Genomic DNA, 21916 nt, shown 5'->3' on the forward strand with positions numbered 1-21916 from the left:
GAAGTAATTAGTCTTGTAAGATATTCCCATATAGCTCAGCATTGAGACCACCATCGATCCTGGTCAAGTATCCAACGCCTTTGGCTGTGAAACAATCCCATTTCATCAGGCTTCCTTCGCCAAACTTGACAGTTCCTTTAATTTTTCCATCTGTTAGCCCCTTTTCCCCTTTTTTCTTCCAGACCCATTTGAACCCAATACAGCCTAGTCTATTTACTGTCATCTCATGGCTCCAAATCACCTGTTTCCAATCTTCTACTGTTCACTTTCCGTACTTTTTTGCAAACTCAAGCTGACACTTCTTATGATGATATTGTAGTAACATAGTAACATATTTTGAATAAAAACCTAGATCCATCAAGTTTAATCTTCCACCCCCAATTGTTCTCCCTACACTAACACTATACTAACTTACTAATTAACTTCACCTTTTTTTGAGCCACCATTCAAGACTTGTGTAACATGTGTAGTGTTGACCCACCCCCGTAGTGTTCGGGTTCGGTTCGGTTCGTCGAACACCGGGATGTTCGTGGAACTGTTCGTCGAACACCATCGAACACCGTCGAACACCGTTAAAACCAATGGCAGGCAAACAAAAACAAATAGAAACACATAGAAAACACCTTCAAAGGTGTCCAAAAGCAGACAAACTGCTCAGAAGACACTCTCTTTAAAAAAAGCCGGCCGGCAATTCAGCAGCGGCATACACCTGTACCCGTCAATTTAGACAAGAAGTAATAGAGCATCACACATAGATTAGATAGATAGAAACATGTCAGTCACATATATAAGAAGTACAGTTACAGTGTTGGTTACTGTACTTGTCATTTAGTGTTAAAGGATTTATTAAAAAAAATATTAGTGTTTTCATGCACCGTCTCTTTAAAAAAGCCGGCCGGCAATTCAGCATCGATACCCGACAATTTATAACAGAAAGAATAGAGCATCACACATAGATTAGATAGATAGAAACATGTCAGTCACATATATAAGAAGTACAGTGACAGTGTTGATTACTGTACTTGTCATTTAGTGTTAAAATAAAGGATTTATAAAAAAAAAAATTGGCGTGGGGTTCCCTGTAATTTTAGTCTCTAGCGGAGGTTAAGCAGACGGCTGGGGCAGATGTTTAAAGCCTGGGAAGGGGGTAATACCCATGGAGCTTCCCAGGCTACTAATATCAGCCCCCAGCTGAATACCTAGCCTTTACTAGCTATTAAAATGGGGGACCCCCCAAAAAAAGACATGGGGTCTGTTATGCACCAGTATGGAGTTGGATTTGAAATGGGTCCAAGACCTTCTGTGGTCTCCCATTGCAGGCCAGCCAGGGCTGATGCTGCTCAGCATTGTTGTCAGCCCCAAGGGATAGCTGTTCCACGAGCCCTGCAGATAGTCTCCCAACTATTTGTGCCTAGCAGTGTTAAGCATAGGCTGCAGAGGGAGACAGGACTCGTGGAGTCCAAGTCCAGGATTCGCCGCACTGAGCATGTCCGTGACCTGGTGGATCATGATTGGTGGGTTGGCACCCACCTGACTCGGTGACCTGGCACTCCCTGATTGGTCCACGGATAACGTCACCAATAGCGCATCGCTGGGCAGGGCTTAGTCTTTATAAGGCCCGCCCACAAACATGGCGGCGCGCTCAGATCATTTGAGCTAGCTGTTTGTGGTGTGCATGCTTACTCTGGGCTCAAAGAGCCATAGCTTTAGCTAGGCAGGCCGGGCTCAAAGAGCCATAGCTTTAGTAGGCAGGTAGCTTTGCCTCGCTGACTGGCTCTATCCAGGGGGTTCGCCTTACACCCCGAGCCGCCTGTGAGCTATATAGAGCAGGTTTGCTCAGTCCGGTAGCACGCCGGCTGAGTGCTCGAATCACCGGCGGGAATCACCCGCACGCTAGCGCCGTCTCCTATAGCGTAGTGCCTGTACCGAAGACAGGGCTACTGCTCGTAGTCCGGTCACACGTCTCCCTGCGGTTCTTGGAGATTGTGTGAACCGCTTTAGCGCCAATCCCCATAGCGTAGCGCTTGTATCAAAGACAGGGCTACTGCTGTTCCCACGGACGCACATCTCCCTGCGGTTCTTGGAGATTGTGCGTACCGTCTTACCCTTCCGTGTGCATTAACACGAAGGGCTAAGATATTTGTTAGGTGCGTCGCCGGTCGCTCTCTCCTCTGTGCAGTAAATGGAGATAGAGCGTACCGCTATACCCTGTCCGGTGTGTATTTAACACGGAAGGGTTTATCTTTTAGTTGTCGTTTGCCTTTCCACCCGGGAAGTGTTCGGCAGCAGTCCTCTAGGCTGCATCGCGGACCCCGGGGTCGGTTGCGTTCCATTAAATAAAGTTGTCTGCAACCGCTCCCCCTAACAGTATCTGAGCGCCAGGGTCTTGCCGAACATGGCCGACAACCAGCAACTGCAGCGTTACGTACAGCAACTTTAGTCCAGACTTAGAACTCTGGAACAAACTGCTCCGGCTCTTGATATCACTGCAGTAGCGTCCCAGGCGGCAACTTTGGCAGCCAATATTATCAACTCGGCTGCGGCGAATACTGCAACCACTGCAAGTGCCCCATTACCCCGGTTTGTTCTCCCGGAGAAATTTTCTGGGGATAGTAAACTTTGCAGGGGTTTTATTAATGTATGTTCCATTCACATGGAGATGATGGAGGCACGGTTCCTCTCCGAAAGAGCCAAAGTGGGATATATCATCTCATTGCTTTCTCACAGGGCTCTGGAGTGGGCCACTCCTCTATGGGAGCGGAACGACCCGGTGGTAGCAAATGCGGGTCTCTTTCTTAAGACCCTAAAGAGTGTTTTCCTGGGTCCTCAGGTCACGCATGATACGGCTCTTAAGCTCCTTGCGTAGGTCCAGGGTTCGGCCACCGCCAGTCACTATGCCGTCCAGTTCAGAACCTTAGCGGCTGAACTGGATTGGTCTGAGCGGTCGCTTATCCCGGTGTTCTGGAAGGGTCTGGCTGGGCATATTAAAGATGCCTTATCTACCAGAGAGATTCCAACCACCCTGGAGGAGTTAATATCTCTTGCTGACCGTATTGACTTACGTCATGCAGAACACAGGTTAGAGCTAGAGGTTGGCAGTCCCCAGTACCTGTTGGCACCAGGCATCTTTAGACCCAAATCCAAGACCTCCGACCCGGAGCCTGAGGCTATGGATGTATCCCGTACTGAGTCTAGTTCCTCTCGTTCCCGTTCTGCACATCTCTCGGAGCACCCCGTAAATAAGGGCTCCAAGCAGCCGGTAAAACGAGTAGGGCTTACCACCGTTGGTGGGGGCACATTAAATTCTGGGTTCTCTTCCTCCAAACTATCTTATAAGGTGACCTTGTCCTTCGGTAAATCTGCAGTTACTGCCAAGGCGTGGGTGGACTCTGGTGCTGAGGGCAATTTTCTATCTTCTACATTTGCCCAGAGACATGCCATCTCTACTGAGCCACTCTCTAGCCCAATGAACATGAGTGTTGCCAATGGGTCACTCCTGGATGTGCAAATCACTCATCGGTCGATCCCTCTCACCATGTCATTTCCTGAGGGCCACCGGGAGGTTATTTCTTTTCTTATTATTCCCGGTGGATTAGACGAGGTGTTGTTGGGTCTCCCCTGGTTACGTTGTCATTCTCCACACATTGACTGGAATTCGGGGAGAATTTCTTCCTGGAGTGAGAATTGTGCATCTCAGTGTTTGGGCAAAGTCACCCGGAGGGTAGTCTCTGATCCTCCTATCATTGCGACATCCGGTACAGATTCCTTGTCGGTTTCTAGGACCCGGCCCTTGTCAGACTATGTCGCAGAGAATTCTCAGGAGGAGAGAGTGGCTGCAGTGTCCTCCAACCCGGTTCCGTTGGGGAGGATGTTTGTTTCCCCTAATCTACGGAGTATGGTGCTCTCCTGGGCTCATGCCCCTAAGTCCGGAGCTCACCTGGGGGTCAAACGTACCACTAAGTCCCTTCTACGGTCCTATTGGTGGCCCCTGTGGTGCCAGGATGTCAAGGACTTTGTTCTCGCGTGTCCCGTCTGTGCGAGAGATAAATCTTTCCACCAGAGACCGGCGGGTCTTTTCCATCTGTCACCCATGAAGGGTTCCACACATAGAGAACCGGTTATCACCTCTTGTCATGCTACTCTCTTCGCTAAAAAGGGGTACCCTGTACACCGGAGTGGTCATGGTCCTGTGAATCCTCTCTGCGACACGGTGTACCACATTTTTGCCCCCCGGCTCATTGTGGAAAATGAGAGTCAAGTGGAGGGGGATGTTAAAGGGGGGGATAATGTTAGGCGTCGGTCTGGGGCTGGATTCAAAATGGGTCCAAGACCTTCTGTGGTCTCCCATTCCAGGCAAGCCAGGGCTGATGCTGCTCATCATTGTTGTCAACCCCAACGCCTAGCTGTTCCACGAGCCCTGCAGATTGTCTCCCAGGCATTTGTGCCTAGCAGTGTTAAGCATAGGCTGCAGAGGGAGACAGGGCTCGTGGAGTCCAAGTCCAGGATTCGCCGCACTGAGCATGTCTGTGACCTGGCGGATCATGATTGGTGGGTTGGCACCCACCTGACTCGGTGACCTGGCACTCCCTGATTGGTCCACGGGTAACGTCACCAATAGCGCGTCGCTGGGCAGGGCTTAGTCTTTAAAAGTCCCGCCCACAAACATGGCGGCACGCTCAGATCATTTCAGCTAGCTGTTTGTGGTGTGCACGCTTACTCTGGGCTCAAAGAGCCATAGCTTTAGCTAGGCAGGCCGGGCTCAAAGAGCCATAGCTTTAGTAGGCAGGTAGCTTTGCCTCGCTGACTAGCTCTATCCAGGGGGTTCCCCTTACACCCCGAGCCGCCTGTGAGCTATATAGAGCGGGTTTGCTCAGTCCGGTAGCACGCCGGCTGAGTGCTCGAATCACCGGCGGGAATCACCCGCACGCTAGCGCCGTCTCCTATAGCGTAGTGCCTGTACCGAAGACAGGGCTACTGCTCATAGTCCGGTCACACGTCTCCCTGCGGTTCTTGGAGATTGAGTGAACCGCTTTAGCGCCAATCCCCATAGCGTAGCGCCTGTATCAAAGACAGGGCTACTGCTGTTCCCACGGACGCACGTCTCCCTGCGGTTCTTGGAGATTGTGGGTACCGTCTTACCCTTCTGTGTGCGTTAACATGAAGGGCTAAGATATTTGATAGGTGCGTCGCCGGTCGCTCTCTCCTCTGTGCAGTAAACGGAGATAGAGCGTACCGCTATGCCCTGTCCGGTGTGTATTTAACATGGAAGGGTTTATCTTTTAGTTGTCGTTTGCCTTTCCACCCGGGAAGTGTTCGGCAGCAGTCCTCTAGGCTGCATCGTGGACCCCGGGGTCGGTTGCGTTCCATTAAATAAAGTTGTCTACAACCGCTCCCCCTAACAGGGTCCCCCCTATTTTAATAGCTAGCAAAGGCTAGGCAGACAGCTGGGGGCTGATATTAATAGCCCAGGAAGGGTGCCATGAATATTGGCCCCCTCCCAGGCTAGAAACAACAGCCGTCAGCCACCCCAGAAATGGCGCATCCATAGGATGTGCCAATTCTGGCACTTACCCTCGCTCTTCCCACTGCCCTGTAGCGGTGGCAGTGGGGTAATAGGGCTGGCGTTGATGTCAGCTTATAATGCCAGCTGACATCAAGCCCAGGTTAGTAATGGAGAGGCGTCTATAAGACACCCCCATTACTAACCCCATAGTCAAAGTTAAAAAAAAAACACAAACACCCAGAATAAAGTCCTTTAATTGAAATAAAGACACAATTCTTTATTGTTCTAAATTAAACCATACTTACCATCACGCCCATTCCAGCTGAAGCCAACGATCTCCTGCAATAAAAGTAATATAATAAAGCAACCTCATCCTTACCTTTCCATGGTTCCCACGACTAGTGTTGAGCATTCCGATACTGTAATATCGGGTATCGGCCGATATTCGCGGTATTGGAGTTCCGATACTGAGTTCCGATTCTTTGACAATATCGGATACCGGAATCGGAAGTTCCCATAATGCCTGCACTCTGCAGTGTCTCTGAAGGATGACAAGCTGGATGGCAGCGCTCAGCTGCGATCCCGCCTGTCATCAGAATGCCATCCCAGCGTGAGAGAATTCTCCTGATTGTTTAAAAGCCGGCGGGCGGTGAAAAGCGGCCGGCTTTTAAACAATCACACAGCCCCATACTGCTTCCCCGCAGCCTCCCACCCCGATCCTGCGCACCAGGGAGCGGGGAGCGAAGGACCCTGGCGGGGAAGCCGGCAGTGAAAAGACTTCACCGCCGGCTTTACCGTTCTGTGCTGCGCTCTCCCGCCGGTTAATTCAAATGAACACCTGAGGTATCAGGTGATGCTGATCAGCTGTTCATTTGAAGTAGCCGCGGTGCCCTCAGAGGGTTCATGTGAGTTCATGCTTCACTGCATTGCATGAACTCACATGAACTTTCCCACGGCCGCACAGGTCAGCCTCACCTCCCAGACCATCAGACCCATCATGATTGGTGTGCGCGCGGTGTCTGTGCGATGTCTGCGGGTGTCTGCGTGCAGGCAGACATAGGCCGATGTGACACTACTACTCCCATCGGCCTATGTCTGTCCCCCGTCCACTCGTGCCAGCAGGATCAGCTCGATGGGAGCAGTAGTTCCCATCAGCCTGATCCTGCTATTTAAACTGCCCCTTATGTTATTTTTGCACCTATACATCTTTTATTCTTTTAGGCCCCCATATATTTTTTTGCTTTTTGGTCCCCAATAAATTTTAAATACATTTCATTGGTGACCAGTGGTTACCTAAAATAAATTACTTTATACATTACCTGTCCCCGCCGATCGCCACCTAAAATAGAGTAAAAAATAAAAAACTACACCTATACTCACCTAGACACCTAATTCCCCGAAGCCATCGATCTCCTGTAATAAAATATAAAATAATAAACCACAACCTTATCCTTACCCCTCCGTAGTAGTTCACGAGTGTCCCACGATGATCTCCAGTTTAGAGCAGCCACATAGAATGTGACCGCTCTGAACCGCTGCCGCCGCTAGAATGACGGGGCCGTAAAGCAGCCCCATCATTGCATAAGCGGGTTCGCCGGAGTTCAGGCAGTGCTGCTCCGGTTACCTCCTTTACGGCCCTGCTGTACCGTGAGAAATTCCCACGGTACAGCAGTGCCGTAAAGGAGGTCACCGGAGCAGCGCTGCCTGAATGCACTCTGGTGACCTGAGTCAGGGGCTCCCGCTGCCGGAAGCGGACGTGTTCCCGGCAGTGTGAGCTTACAGCAGCCATGCACCGCTGTCACCATCTCCAGATGCAGGAACGTGGACAGGTAACTATTTTTTTTTAGTAAACTTAGAATTAAATAAAATGGTGTGTTTTATTTCAAATAAATTATTTTTTTCTGGGTGTAGTGTGTTTTTTTCTTTTTAACACTTTGTAGGTTAGTAATGGGGGTGTCTTATAGATGCCCATCATTACTAACCTGGGCTTCATGGCAGCTGGCGCTGACATGAACCCCACCACTATTACCCCCTGTCACCGCACCAGGGCAGCGTGGAAGAGCGAGGCTAAGTGCCAGAATTGGCACATCCTATGGATGCGCCATTTCTGGAGCGGCTGACGGCTGGTGTTTCTAGCCTGGGAGGGGGCCAATATTCATGGCACCCTTCCTGGGCTATTAATATCAGCCCCCAGCTGTCTGCCTAGCCTTTGTTAGCTATTAAAATAGGGGGGACCCCACGTCATTTTTTGGGGGGGTCCCCCATTTTAATAGCTAGTAAAGGCTAGGTATTCAGCTGGGGACTGATATTAGTAGCCTGGGAAGCTCCGTGGGTATTACCCCCTTCCCAGGCTTCAAACATCTGCCCCAGCCATCTGCTTAACCTCCGCTAGAGACTAAAATTATGGGGGATCCCATGCCAATTTTTTTTTAAATAAATCCTTTATTCTATAAGACACCCCCATTACTAACCTACAAAGTGTTAGAAAGAAAAAACACACACTACACCCAGAAAAAAATAATTTATTTGAAATAAAACACACCATTTTATTTAATTCGTAGTTTACTAAAAAAAAAAAATAGTTACCTGTCCACGTTCCTGCACTGATCTCCCATGCACAGCTGTCACATCTGGAGATGTGACAGCTGTCATTGCTGCTGTAAGTGACTCGCCCCCTGGGCCTGTGTTGTGCGTGCACGTGTGTGCGGGGAATACCCGGAGCCGGATCGCTGGGGGTTGTAGTCTCCGTGGTGATGATCCGGTCCGTGCCCAGGGTGGTCAATTCAGTGGCAGTCTTATTAGTATTATAATTGTCCGACTACGCCACCCGTGGATTGCGGTCAGTGGGGACCACCGCTGCGATGCAGCCCACTGAGGCTGATGTTGTATGCGCAGCCAAGTATGGGATGACTCCCCACGGGAGAAGTATAGCCTCAGGGCAGTTAGTGCGGATGATGGGAGTGATGGTGCACGAGCGTCCCAGCACTGGTGGTGCTGGTGCGGCGAAGAAGCACAGAGACGTGTGGTTGCAGTTTCCAATGCTTTACTCACAGTTCTTTACTGGTCCTAGTCACCTCAGCACCGGCGGCGACTGCCCAAGCCGTGCTGCGTCCACCAGGCAAGGGGCTCGACCAACTCTCAGGCAATTCCAGAGCGTGGTACAGGGCTCCCTTCTCTTCCCTTCTCTGGCCGTGCCCCACCAGTGACTCTACGTTTGTCCGGCTGCCTCGGGCCTTCTCTTGGTATGCTGATTTCTGTGTCCCTCATCCTATGTGGTGTGCCTTCCTGGTAGGTGTAGTGAGGGGTCGCACCGAGATATAGTCACGACCGCCGGTCTTTGGCTGAGGATTAGTCGCCTCCACCAATTTGGGATCCGGTACCCTGTTCTGCCAACCCGTCACCCGCAATCTCCTGGGCCTATGGGGTTCCTTCTTCTCTCGTGTCTCTGGGCCTCTCTTAATGTTCTGTTCCTTGTTTCCTTTCTCTTCTGTTCCTGTTCTCTCTGCTGTTTCTGGCCTCCACTCCAGGCCTGTCTCGTGGAGCTGGGCCCAGACTGAGCCACAGCTCCCTGTCAGCCCTCTCTGGCTGAACTCCTTCTCTCACTCCTCTCCTCTGACTGTCTGACTGAACTTCTAAGATGGTGCTCACCTTATATACCTCCCTCTCTGTGTGAGCCCAGGTGACTAGCAACCAATGGGCTCCTACCTATGCCCAGAGACCCACCCCTATCTGCTCCTACACCACTGGGTTTTCCTTCCCCTCCCCACTCCAGCCAGGGACAGATACTGTCATGCCTGCACTTCTATCTAGTGGGAGCACCGTTGAGCTGTCCCTCGGAAATGTGGTGTGTGTGGTGCATGCAGCTTACTGAGTCCTGGTCCACACTCCATCCTTACCCGGGAGTGGAATATCACACCTCTGGTTTGAGGTGCAATACCCCTGTAGCAGCCGAGCCCTCGGGGTGCTACATAAGCTCACACTGCCCGGAACACGTCCTCTCCCGGCAGCGTGAGCCCCTGACTGAGGTCACCAGAGTGCATTCAGTCAGCGCAGCTCCGGTGACCTCCTTTACGGCCCTGCTGTACCGTGGGAATTTCTCACGGTCAGGAGCAGCGCTGCCTGAACTCCGGAAAATTTCTGCTTCATTTCTGCATCGTGGGCACATAGCCTAATATTGACGTGACCCCATGAATTTCGGGCTTAGGGCCAGCGGATAATACAAAGCTGGCCCTAACCCCTTTATTAGCCAGTGAGCCACCGCACCAGGGCCCTGGATGAGCTGGATACAGCGCCAGAAGATGACGCTTCTATGAACGCAACATTTTCTCGGGTGGCTGCGGACTGCAATTCGCAGCAGGGGGGGCCCACAAAGCTTGGGCCACCCTGCGCTGTGGATTCCAGCCCCCAGCTGCTTAGCTGTACCTGGTTGGACACAAAAATAGGGCGAAGCCCCACGTATTTTTTTCTTTTAACTTATTTCATGAAATTCATGAAATAATAAAAAAAAAGGGCTTCCCTATATTGTTGTGTCCGACCAGGTACAAATAGGCAGCTGGGAGTTGGGGACAGCCCGTTCCAGGATGCTGTACCTGCTGGCATAGAAAAATATGGCAAAGCCCACGTCAAAATTTTTGGGAAAATTTAATTAAAAAATAAATAATAATTTAGGGGTGGCATCTTTATTAACCCCTCAAGTGTTATTTAGTGTTAAAATAAAGGATTTATTAAAAAAAAAATTGGCGTGGGATCCCCCATAATTTTAGTCTCTAGGGGAGGTTAAGCAGACGGCTGGGGCAGATGTTTGAAGCCTGGGAAGGGGGTAATACGCACGGAGCTTCCCAGGCTACTAATATCAGCCCCCAACTGAATACCTAGCCTTTACTAGCTATTAAAAGGGGGGACCCCCCCAAAAAAAATGACGGGTGCCCACTATTTTAATAGCTAGCAAAGGCCAGGCAGACAGCTGGGGGCTGATATTAATAGCCCAGGAAGGGTGCCATGAATATTGGCCCCCTCCCAGGCTAGAAACACCAGCCGTCAGCTGTCCCAGAAATGGCGCATCCATAGGATGCGCCAATTCTGGCACTTAGCCTCGCTCTTCCACGCTGCCCTGGTGCGGTGGCAGGGGGTAATAGTGGTGGGGTTCATGTCAGCGCCAGCTGCCATGAAGCCCAGGTTAGTAATGATGGGCGTCTATAAGACACTCCCATTACTAACCTACAAAGTGTTAAAAAGAAAAAAGCACACTACACCCAGAAAAAAATAATTTATTTGAAATAAAACACACCATTTTATTTAATTCTTAGTTTACTAAAAAAAAATAGTTACCTGTCCACATTACTGCGATGATCTCCCATGCACAGCTGTCACATCTGGAGATGGTGACAGCTGTGCATGGCTGCTGTAAGCTCACACTGCCGGGAACACGTCCGCTCCCGGCAACGTGAGCCTTGACTGAGGTCACCGGAGTGCATTCAGGCAGCGCTGCTCCGGTGACCTCCTTTATGGCACTGCTGTACCGTGGGAATTTCTCACGGTACAGCAGGGCCGTAAAGGAGCTAACCGGAGCAGCGCTGCCTGAACTCCAGCGAATCCGCTTATGCAATGACGGGGCTGCTTTACGGCCCCGTCATTCTAGCGGCGGTCGCGGTTCAGAGCGGTCACATTCTATGTGGTTGCTCTAAACTGGAGATCATCGTGGGACAATCGTGGACTACTACGGAGGGGTAAGGATAAGGTTGTGGTTTATTATTTTATATTTTATTACAGGAGATCGATGGCTTCGGGGAATTAGGTGTCTAGGTGAGTATAGGTGTAGTTTTTTATTTTTTACTTTATTTTAGGTGGCTATCGGCGGGGACAGGTAATGTATAAACTAATTTATTTTAGGTAACCACTGGCTACCAATGAAATGTATTTAAAATTTATTGGGGACCAAAAACAAAAAAAATATATGGGGGCCTAAAAGAATAAAAGATGTATAGGGGCAAAAATAACATATGGGGCAGTTTAAATAGCAGGATTAGGCTGATGGGGACTACTGCTCCCATCGAGCTGATCCTGCTGGCACGAGTGGACGGGGGACAGACTTAGGCCGATGGGAGTAGTAGTGTCACATCGGCCCATGTCTGCCTGCACGCAGACACCCACAGACATCGCACAGACACCGCGCTCACACCAATCATGTTGGATCTAATGGTCTGGGAGGTGAGGCTGACCTGTGCGGCCGTGGGAAAGTTCATGTGAGTTCATGCAATGCAGTGAAGCATGAACTCACATGAACCCTCTGAGGGCACCGCGGCTACTTCAAATTAACAGCTGATCAGCATCACCTGATACCTCAGCTGTTAATTTGAAATAACCGGCGGGAGAGCGCAGCACAGAACGGGAAAGCCGGCGGTGAAGTCTTTTCACTGCCGGCTTCCCTGCCCGGATCCTTCGCTCCCTGCTCCTTGGTGCTGCGCTCCCTGCCCAGTCCTAACTTACGATCAGGATGTGAGGTGGCGAGGGGAGCGCAGGATCGGGGTCGGAGGCTGCGGGGAAGCAGTATGGGGCTGTGTGATTGTTTAAAAGCCGGCGGCTTTTTACCGCTCGCCGGCTTTTAAACAATCAGGAGAATTCTCTCACGCTGGGATGGCATTCCGATATTAGTGTCCCATTGACTTGCATTGGTTTCCGGTATCGGAATCGGTGATATCCGATACTTTTTGGGTATCGGTTCGATCCAATCCAATCCGATCCGATATTTCCCGATATCGGAAGGTATCTCTCAACACTACCCATGACAGCTTCAGCTCTGCTACATTCATATGACAGGCTGGACTGCAGCAGAACGCTGCCATCCAGCTTGCCATGCTGCAGAGACTGAGAAGCGCAGGCATGCTTGCGCTTCTCAGTGTCTGGCTGTGACGGCATTAAGATGAGCCGAGGTAATGTCCAATGAACTCAGCTCACCTCATGCACGTCACTGACAGCGTGGGAAAATTCTCAGCGCTGAGAATTTTCCCACGCTGTCAGTGACATGCATGAGGTGAGCCGAGTTCATTGGACATGAGCTCACCTCATGCACGTCACTGACAGCGTGGGAAAATTCTCCTGCACTCACCGCATGCGCAGGAGAATATTCCCACGCTGTCAGTGACGTGCATGAGGTGAGCTGAGTTCATTGGACATGACCTCGGCTCATCTTTATGCCATCACAGCCAGACACTGAGAAACGCAAGCATGCCTGCGCTTCTCAGTCTCTGCAGCATGGCAAGCTGGATGGCAGCGTTCTGCTGCGGTCCAGCCTGTCATGTGAATGTAGCAGAGCTGAAGCTGTCGTGGGAACCATGGAAAAGTAAGGATGATGTTACTTTATTATTTTACTTTTATTGCAGGAGATCGTTGGCTTCAGCTGGAATGGGCGTGATGGTAAGTATGGTTTAATTTAGAACAATAAAGAATTGTGTCTTTATTTCAATTAAAGGACTTTATTCTGGGTGTTTGTGTTTTTTTTTTAACTTTGACTATGGGGTTAGCAATGGGGGTGTCTTATAGACGCCTCTTCATTACTAACCTGGGCTTAATGTCAGCTGGCATTATAAGCTGACATCAACCCCAGCCCTATTACCCCACTGCCACCGCTACAGGGCAGTGGGAAGAGCGAGGCTAAGTGCGCCATTTCTGGGGCGGCTGACAGCTGGTGTTTCTAGCCTGGGAGGGGAGCAATATTCATGGCACCCTTCCTGGGCTATTAATATCAGCCCCCAGCTGTCTGCCTAGCCTTTGCTAGCTATTAAAATAGGGGGGACCCCACGTCATGTTTTGGGGGTCCCCCATTTTAATAGCTAGTAAAGGCTAGGTATTCAGCTGGGGGCTGATATTAGTAGCCTGGGAAGCTCCGTGGGTATTACCCCCTTCCCAGGCTTTAAACATCTGCCCCAGCCGTCTGCTTAACCTCCACTAGAGACTAAAATTACGGGGAACCCCACGCCAATTTTTTTTTAATAAATCCTTTATTTTAACACTAAATGACAAGTACAGTAATCAACACTATCACTGTACTTCTTATATATGTGACTGACATGTTTCTATCTATCTAATCTATGTGTGATGCTCTATTCTTTCAGTTGTAAATTGTCGGGTATCGATGCTGAATTGCCGGCCACCTTTTTTAAAGAGACGGTGTATGAAAGCTCTAATATTTTTTTTAATAAATCCTTTAACACTAAATGACAAGTACAGTAACCAACACTGTCGCTGTACTTCTTATATATGTGACTGACATGTTTCTATCTATCTAATCTATGTGTGATACTCTATTCTTTCGGTTCTAAATTGTCGGGTACCGGTGTATGCCGCTGCTGAATTGCCAGCTTTTCATGTTTCACTGTGAGCACTGTTCCCATCGATTTGAGCAACCACTGTAATGCCACAACCACCATGGCTGTGGCGTTACAGTGAATGGCAAACAATCCCTGCATGATTGGTGCTCTAAATAGCGCCAGACATGCAGGACACGCTTTTGGTGCACGAACAGTTATCGAACATAACCTCGAACAGCCAAATTTTTTTCAAATCGTTCGCGTTCGTCGAACGACTCGAACACCGCCCAAAACAGCTCGAATTTGAGATTGGTGAACAGTTCTAGTTGAACACCGCTCATCTCTAAACATGTGTTGCACGATGCTTGCATGGATGTCTGTGATCTTACTATTACAAAGCATACGAGTCAACTCCACTGCTGTGTTTGTCGGGCCAGAGCTGATAGACCTTGTGATGAGTCAACTTGTTGACTTCAATATTTTGCCTGGACGTCCACCTCTTGGCTTTTGAATGAATGGTTGGACTTCATGTTGTATTCTTTCAACTGTCATGACACTCATGCCAATTTTCTTGGCCAAGAAACAGCTATTGATGAGCTGGATGACTCTGTTTCTCTTAGATTGGGAAATCTTCTTAATGGGTGCTCCTTGATTCAAACCAGTGACCTTTCCCTTGGGAATCAACCTAATAACACATTGAGCTATTAGAGAATGGGAGAACAGGTTGTATTTTATATTTCTTTGCAGTCAGTATGCTTTAGTGCATATAATAGGGTGTGGCTGCCCTTTGTCTGGGCTCAGACGCTCATTCTGCCTCAGTTTTATGCTTACACTAGGGATCCAGTCTCTCTGCCCTTGTCCATATGTATGTCACTTGACAAATGGTAAGGTTTTTAATATTAGAGTTAGGACTGTCCCATAAGGGTTGCCGTGAAGTGGCGGGATGGCTTTCACATTATTTTGATCAAAATCATGTTAACTAAATACCCTTTATTATTTATTATTATTTTTGCACTGTGCGATTTATACATTTACTTTGTTATTTGGGCATTTTTCTTGTCTTTGGTTTCTCTCTGTTTAATGGCCTTGTGTGAACATGCATTTACATTTTGCATGCACATCAACTTACGTTTTAGTTCAGACTTTCAGGTTTTTTCTTTGCAGTCAGTATGCTTTAGTGCATATAAAAGGGTGTGGCCGCCCTTTGTCTGGGCTGAGAAGCTCATTCTGCCTCGGTTTTATGCTTACACTAGGGATCCAGTCTCTCTGCCCTTGTCCATATGTATGTGACTTGACAAATGGTAAGGTTTTTAATATTAGAGTTAGGACTGCCCCATAAGGGTTGCCGTGAAGTGGCGGGATGGCTTTCACATTATTTTGATCAAAATCATGTTAACTAAATACCCTTTATTATTTATTATTATTTTTGCACTGTGCGATTTACACATTTACTTTGTTATTTGGGTATTTTTCTTGTCTTTGGTTTCTCTCTGTTTAATGGCCTTGTGTGAACATGCATTTACATTTTGCATGCACATCTACTTACGTTTCAGTTCAGACCTTCAGGTTTTTTCTTTGCAGTCAGTATGCTTTAGTGCATATAAAAGGGTGTGGCCGCCCTTTGTCTGGGCTGAGACGCTCATTCTGCCTCGGTTTTATGCTTACACTAGGGATCCAGTCTCTCTGCCCTTGTCCATATGTATGTCACTTGACAAATGGTAATGTTTTTAATATTAGAGTTAGGATTGTCCCATAAGGGTTGCCGTGAAGTGGCGGGATGGCCTTCACATTATTTTGATCAAAATCATGTTAACTAAATACCCTTTATTATTTATTATTATTTTTGCACTGTGCGATTTATACATTTACTTTGTTATTTGGGTATTTTTCTTGTCTTTGGTTTCTCTCTGTATTTTATAGTATACACGGAGAAAAACAATTTTCCATCACCAGGAGCAAAACAATAACAATGCAGTGACATGACAATAATCTGCATAACTAATCATATGCTAAATAGTTGCAAGTCAAATATATGTATGAGATAGCCAAGATGAAGGTCTATAACATGATGGTAGTCTTGGTAGTCTCATGTTAAAACAGTAGTGGATGTTGAGGTATGGAGCCTGAAAGTCAAAAGTTCAAAACATTGTTACCCTTTTGCTCTTCACTGTATATAGTAATGCTGCAATACTGGCCCATGGAAACTCAGTAAGGCATATGGTTGTGTATGAGCTGAAATACCAAGGTGCTGAAATACATAGATGCATGTGGAATCAATTTCTCTGTGCAGGTAAATTTTTTATGGTAAAAAGAAAGGTCAGGAGCATATGTACCTGTCGGGAGACAACAGAGGCTTCAAGGAAAAGGCAGTCACCCCAATGTGTCTTTCGGCGTTAGCCTTCATCAGGGGGTGTAGGTTTCAATAAGTTGTGCAAAGTAGCCAAGAAATTTAAAGGTAAAGCATGTTTTTGATTTTTAAATCCCCCCTCAAAAAAAACACATCAGTTGCAACTTAAACATTATTAAAGATCATTTTCTCCCTTCTGCATGCCTCTATAATGCAATTAACCTGATATCTGCAGATTAATCATAATGGCACATGTAAATAATATAAGGTAACACTGTTTTTATCAAAAAAGTGTAAAAACCATCCCACTGCGACAAGGTGCACCGAATCGCGACTGTCCTATCCTGTCTCTAGTATTAAAATTACATCTTGTGTCAACTGACCTCAATGCAGAAAAGGGCAGAGCAGGACAGGGGCCTGACTGTTCAGACATATGCTCATGGGAAGCTATATAGATGAAATGTCTATCTCAAAAAGGAGGGTCACGCCCTAGTTTGTACCTAGTACAAGAAACTACAGCAAAACCAAAGAAACGAGTCAGAGCATAAATTGGTATAAGTGTAATTTCACAGACAAAACTCAAGAAAAAAAAAGAAAATGAGCTTATAACATGTAGTAAGTAAATTTTTAAATAGCAATAGTACATGTAAATAACATAGGTTCTTCATCAACACTATTTTTTATCAAAAAAGCGTAAAAGCCATCCCACCGTGAAAAGGTGTACCCAGTCGGGATGGTCCTATCCTGTCTCTAGTATTAAAACTTTACTTCGTGTCAGCCAACCTCAATGTAGATAAGGACAGTGCAGGATACAGGCCTGACTGTTCAGACACCTGCCCAAGGGAAGCTATATAGATGAAATGCCTAGCTCAAAATGGGGGAATCAAGGGGGATAATCTGCAGATTAACCCTATAGTTGCAGATTATCCAATTTGACAGGTTCCCTTTAAGAGCTCATTCAGATGAATGTAATATACTAATGTGGCGCCCTGCTGCGCATTGGTGCCACAGATCCCAGAGGGGTGCATGGATGGATTTCTCCACAAGAGGCCCTCATGGCATTCACACACCTCCACCCTACCACCTCAGACCACCAGAGGGAGCCCGGATAGGGATATATAAACTGGAGGGTGGAGTTAGGCAGGCAGTCTGTTGAGAGGAGCTCCTGCAGAAGCTAGACTGCACTGGAGCTCAGTCAGTCCAGTCCAGACTCAGAGAGCTCGAGTTAGTGAGCCTAGGGCGTGCCGACGCCAAAAGAGTGGCGAAGCGCAGCGTGCCTGCTGCAGTGTGAAGCCTAGTGAGGGCCCCGAGTGTGGCCGAAGGCGAGTGGAAAGAGAGTAACATAGGGGGCAGAGGAGCTTTACCCGCTCACCCCAAGAACATATACCGGACACTGGGTCCGCGTCTGCAGGGACTCCTTACACCCAGCAGAAACAACCGGAACCCCTGGCGAACTATATGTCCCAGGAACACCAAAAGCTGATTACGTACCAGGGCCAGGAGTCACGGAGGCCCCAGTGACCAGGGAGTGTGATCTCCAACAGAAGGCCCTACCACCAGGTCAGCAGGTGCAAGACAGAGACCAAGTTAGGCTTAGCTCCAGGCAGGTCAGAAACTTATCAAGGAAAGGCAAGGAACAGGAGGCCCTACACCCGCTCACTGGGGAGAGTCCTGATATGCACCCTTCACCCTAAAGTGCCCTGGACCGTGCCTGAAACACCACCAGTAAAGGTACTGAAGTGAACTGTCGTGTGTGTGCCTATTCTTCCTCTGACCCAGCTGGGTCCCCTCTGTCCTGCATCCCCTCACCTATGCTGCCCTGAGGCCCCGCTCCACCTGTGGGGAGCCGCACCAACTAAGCTGCCAAAACACCGGCCTCAGAGGACTGTCGCAGCGCTGGTGATCCTCACCAGACACCACAGGTGGCGTCACGAACATTTCCCTATCCCATACAACTTCCCACCTTCTTTTAAGAGTGACCCCGGGGTACGGGCCCGGGAGCCGACCACCGCGACATCCCCCAAGATCAGACCCAGGCAACAAGGCCCGGGCGCCGAGTCGTCCCCATCCCCTGGGCGCGTCACTGACGTGTGCTGTCGAAGTAAAAATCGGACAGCACGCTGACTAATGTAACTGTTCCAATAACAGTTTTTTCACATGGACCAGGTGTCTGTGAAAAAAATCATAGCATGCACTTCCATATATTGGAGGAGACTCACCCATTCAAGTCTATGGGTGACTAAAAAAATCTGCGGATTCCGTACATATAGCATCCGATTTTTAACTAATACATTGACATTATTAAAATTATAAATTGCATTTGTTCATGTTCATTTTACAATGTTGATATATAAATACGGATGCCAAAAATGGATGTCACACGTATGTCACACGAATACGGACACACAGACAATGCAGATGAAAATCGTCTGAGTTTTCTGTATAAAAATTAGACGATTTTTCACATGCTCGTCTGACCCTGGCCTTTGGATCCCATAACAAATTATGACATTTATAGTTTACTGATTCTGTATCCAGGGCTATCAGCACCTTAGCTTCTCTTTGATATATCTTCATTAGCATTTGACACAGAACTCCTGTTTGAGATCACAGTGAACCTGCTAACATCATATCAAAGATTTTCTATACAGTGTCCATCTTGACCTCAATTAACCTGGTGCATTATGACCTTGGACATGAAAAGCAGACAACATTTAGATCCAAGCTATTGGAATAGCTTTTGTGAAGAACAGAGGCTTCTTAACACACCTGTAACTGAACACCTATTAGAATAATCATCAACAAAAGATGTCTATGGCATTGGAAGTAGAAGATAGGAAATAATGAGATCAAGGAATTCATTAAGGGCAAAGGAAAAAAAAGTAGATGGAAAGAGGGTGCAATCGAATAAAGAGCACTTCATGCTTCCCTCTGCCGACATTACCCCTGAAGAAACCACAATGGTGGTGTAACGCGTATGGTTTGGTATCCCTGGCCTCTGAGTTCATCGGTGTCGCATATATAAGGTGTGTATGTTATATTGAATTTCATATGTTCTATTCTCTGGGAAATTTTGCCTTGATTATATTTTCAGTGTTTAATATTTCATCTCTGTATCAATATATACCTCGTATTTGAGTGTGTTGTCTGTGACACTTTATGAACTTGTATTTAGTCAAGGCTTTGACTTATATAAATTAACTGTAGTCTGAGATACATTTCAAATAAATAATCATCAGTATTGTAATAATGTATAATATATCTATGCATATTATTCTTCATAAGGTGGGAATTCGTTTCTATGTTTTTAATAACTTTTTAATTGTAGTCTATGGCTTTTTGAATAAAGACTTGTTTGTACTATATACAAGTACAGACCAAAAGTTTGGACTCACCTTCTCATTTAAAGATTTTTCTGTATTTTCATGACTGTGAAAATTGTACATTCACACTGAAGGCATCAAAACTATGAATTAACACATGTGGAATTATATACTTAACAAAAAAGTGTGAAACAACTGAAAATATGTCTTATATTCTAGGTTCTTCAAAGTAGCCACCTTTGCTTTGATGACAGCTTTGCACATTCTTAGCATTCTCTTGATGAGCTTCAAGAGGTAGTCACCAGAAATGGTTTTCACTTCACAGGTGTGCCCTGTCAGGTTTAATAAGTGGGATTTCTTGCCTTTTAAATGTGGTTGGGACCATCAGTTGTGTTGTGCAGAAGTCTGGTGAATACACAGCTGATAGTCCTACTGAATAAAATGTTATAATTTGTATTATGGCAAGAAAAAGCAGCTAAGTAAAGAAAAACGAGTGGCCATCATTACTTTAAGAAATGAAGGTCAGTCTGTCCGAACAATTGGGCAAACCTTGAAAGTGTCCACAAGTGCAGTTGCAAAAACCATCAAGCGCTACAAAGACACTGGCTCACATGAGGACCACCCCAGGAAAGGAAGACCAAGAGTCACCTCTGCTTCTGAGGATAAGTTTATCCGAGTCACTAGCCTCAGAAATCGCAGGTTAACAGCAGCTCAGATTAGAGACCAGGTCAATGCCACACAGAGTTCTAGCAGCAGACACGTCTCTTCAGCAACTGTTAAGAGGAGACTTTGTGCACCAGGCCTTCATGGTAAAATAGCTGCTAGGAAACCACTGCTAAGGACAGGCAACAAGCAGAAGAGACTTGTTTGGGCTAAAGAACACAAGGACATTAGACCAGTGGAAATTTGTGCTTTGGTCTGGTGAGTCCAAATTTGAGATCTTTGGTTCCAACCACCGTGTCTTTGTGCAACGCAGAAAAGGTGAACGGATGGACTCTACATGCCTGGCTCCCACCGTGAAGCATGGAGGCGGAGGTGTGATGGTGTGGGGGTGCTTTGCTGGTGACACTGTTGGGGATTGATTCAAAATTGAAGGCATACTGAACCAGCATGGCTACCACAGCATCTTGCAGTGTCATGCTATTCCATCCGGTTTGCGTTTAGTTGGACCATCATTTATTTTTCAACAGGACAATGACCCCAATCACACCTCCAGGCTGTATAAGGCTATTTGACCAAGAAGGAGAGTGATGGGGTGCTACGCCAGATGACCTGGCCTCCACAGTCACCAGACCTGAACCCAATCGAGATGGTTTGGGGTGAGCTGGACCGCAGAGTGAAGGCAAAAGGGCCAACAAGTGCTAAGCATCTCTGGGAACTCCTTCAAGATTGTTGGAAGACCATTTCCGGTGACTACCTCTTGAAACTCATCAAGAGAATGCCAAGAGTGTGTAAAGCAGTTATCAAAGCAAAAGGTGGCTACTTTGAAGAACTTAGAATATAAGACATAATTTAAGTTGTTTCACACTTTTTTGTTAAGTATATAATTCCACATGTGTTAATTCATAGTTTTGATGCCTTCAGTGTGAATGTACAATTTTTATAGTCAAGAAAATACAGAAAAATCTTTAAATGAGAAGGTTTGTCCAAACTTTCGGTCTGTACTGTATATATACATTGAATCTGTTATTTATTTATATATAGCATTACTGGTGCTAGACCACCACATGCTCTTTTTCTGAAACTACAGGACCGCTATTTAAAACCGTGGGAGTCCATCAGACGTATCACAAATAACTGTGGTACAAATCCAGCCATTTGTAGTGAACATGGAAAATATTTTCCTCCATTTAGAGTTTGTAGCAGTCTGTCAGTGAAGCTATTCACACGAGGTCGCTGCCAAGAATAGTAAACTACAGGGCCTCTATTTAAAACCGTAGGTGTCTGTCAGACGTATCACACATAACTGTGGTTCAAATGCAGCCATTTGTAGTGAACGTGGAAGATGTTTTCCTACATTTAGAGTTTGTAGCAGTGTGTCAGTGAAGCTATTCACACGAGGTCGCTGCCAAGAATAGTAAACTACAGGGCCTCTATTTAAAACTGTGGGTGTCTGTCAGACGCATCACACATAACTGTGGTTCAAATGCAGCCATTTGTAGTGAATGTGGAAAATATTGTCCTCCATTTAGAGTTTGTAGCAGTGTCAGTGAAGCTATTCACACGAGGTCACTGCTAAGAATAGTAAACTACAGGGCCTCTATTTAAAACTGTGGGTGTCTGTCAGACCTATCACATAAAACTGCGGTTCAAATCCAGCCATTTGTAGTGAACGTGGAAAATATTTTCCTCCATTTAAAATGGGCAAGGCGCGTGGCAAGGGACAGGGAGTGGACGTGATGGTGATGGTGCATGCAGAGGCCGAGGCCGTGTACAA

Source organism: Phyllobates terribilis, unplaced genomic scaffold (genome assembly GCF_046119375.1).
Source record: "Phyllobates terribilis strain yellow unplaced genomic scaffold, ASM4611937v1 Scaffold_5__5_contigs__length_657084704, whole genome shotgun sequence".
In the NCBI taxonomy this organism is placed as follows: domain Eukaryota; kingdom Metazoa; phylum Chordata; class Amphibia; order Anura; family Dendrobatidae; genus Phyllobates; species Phyllobates terribilis.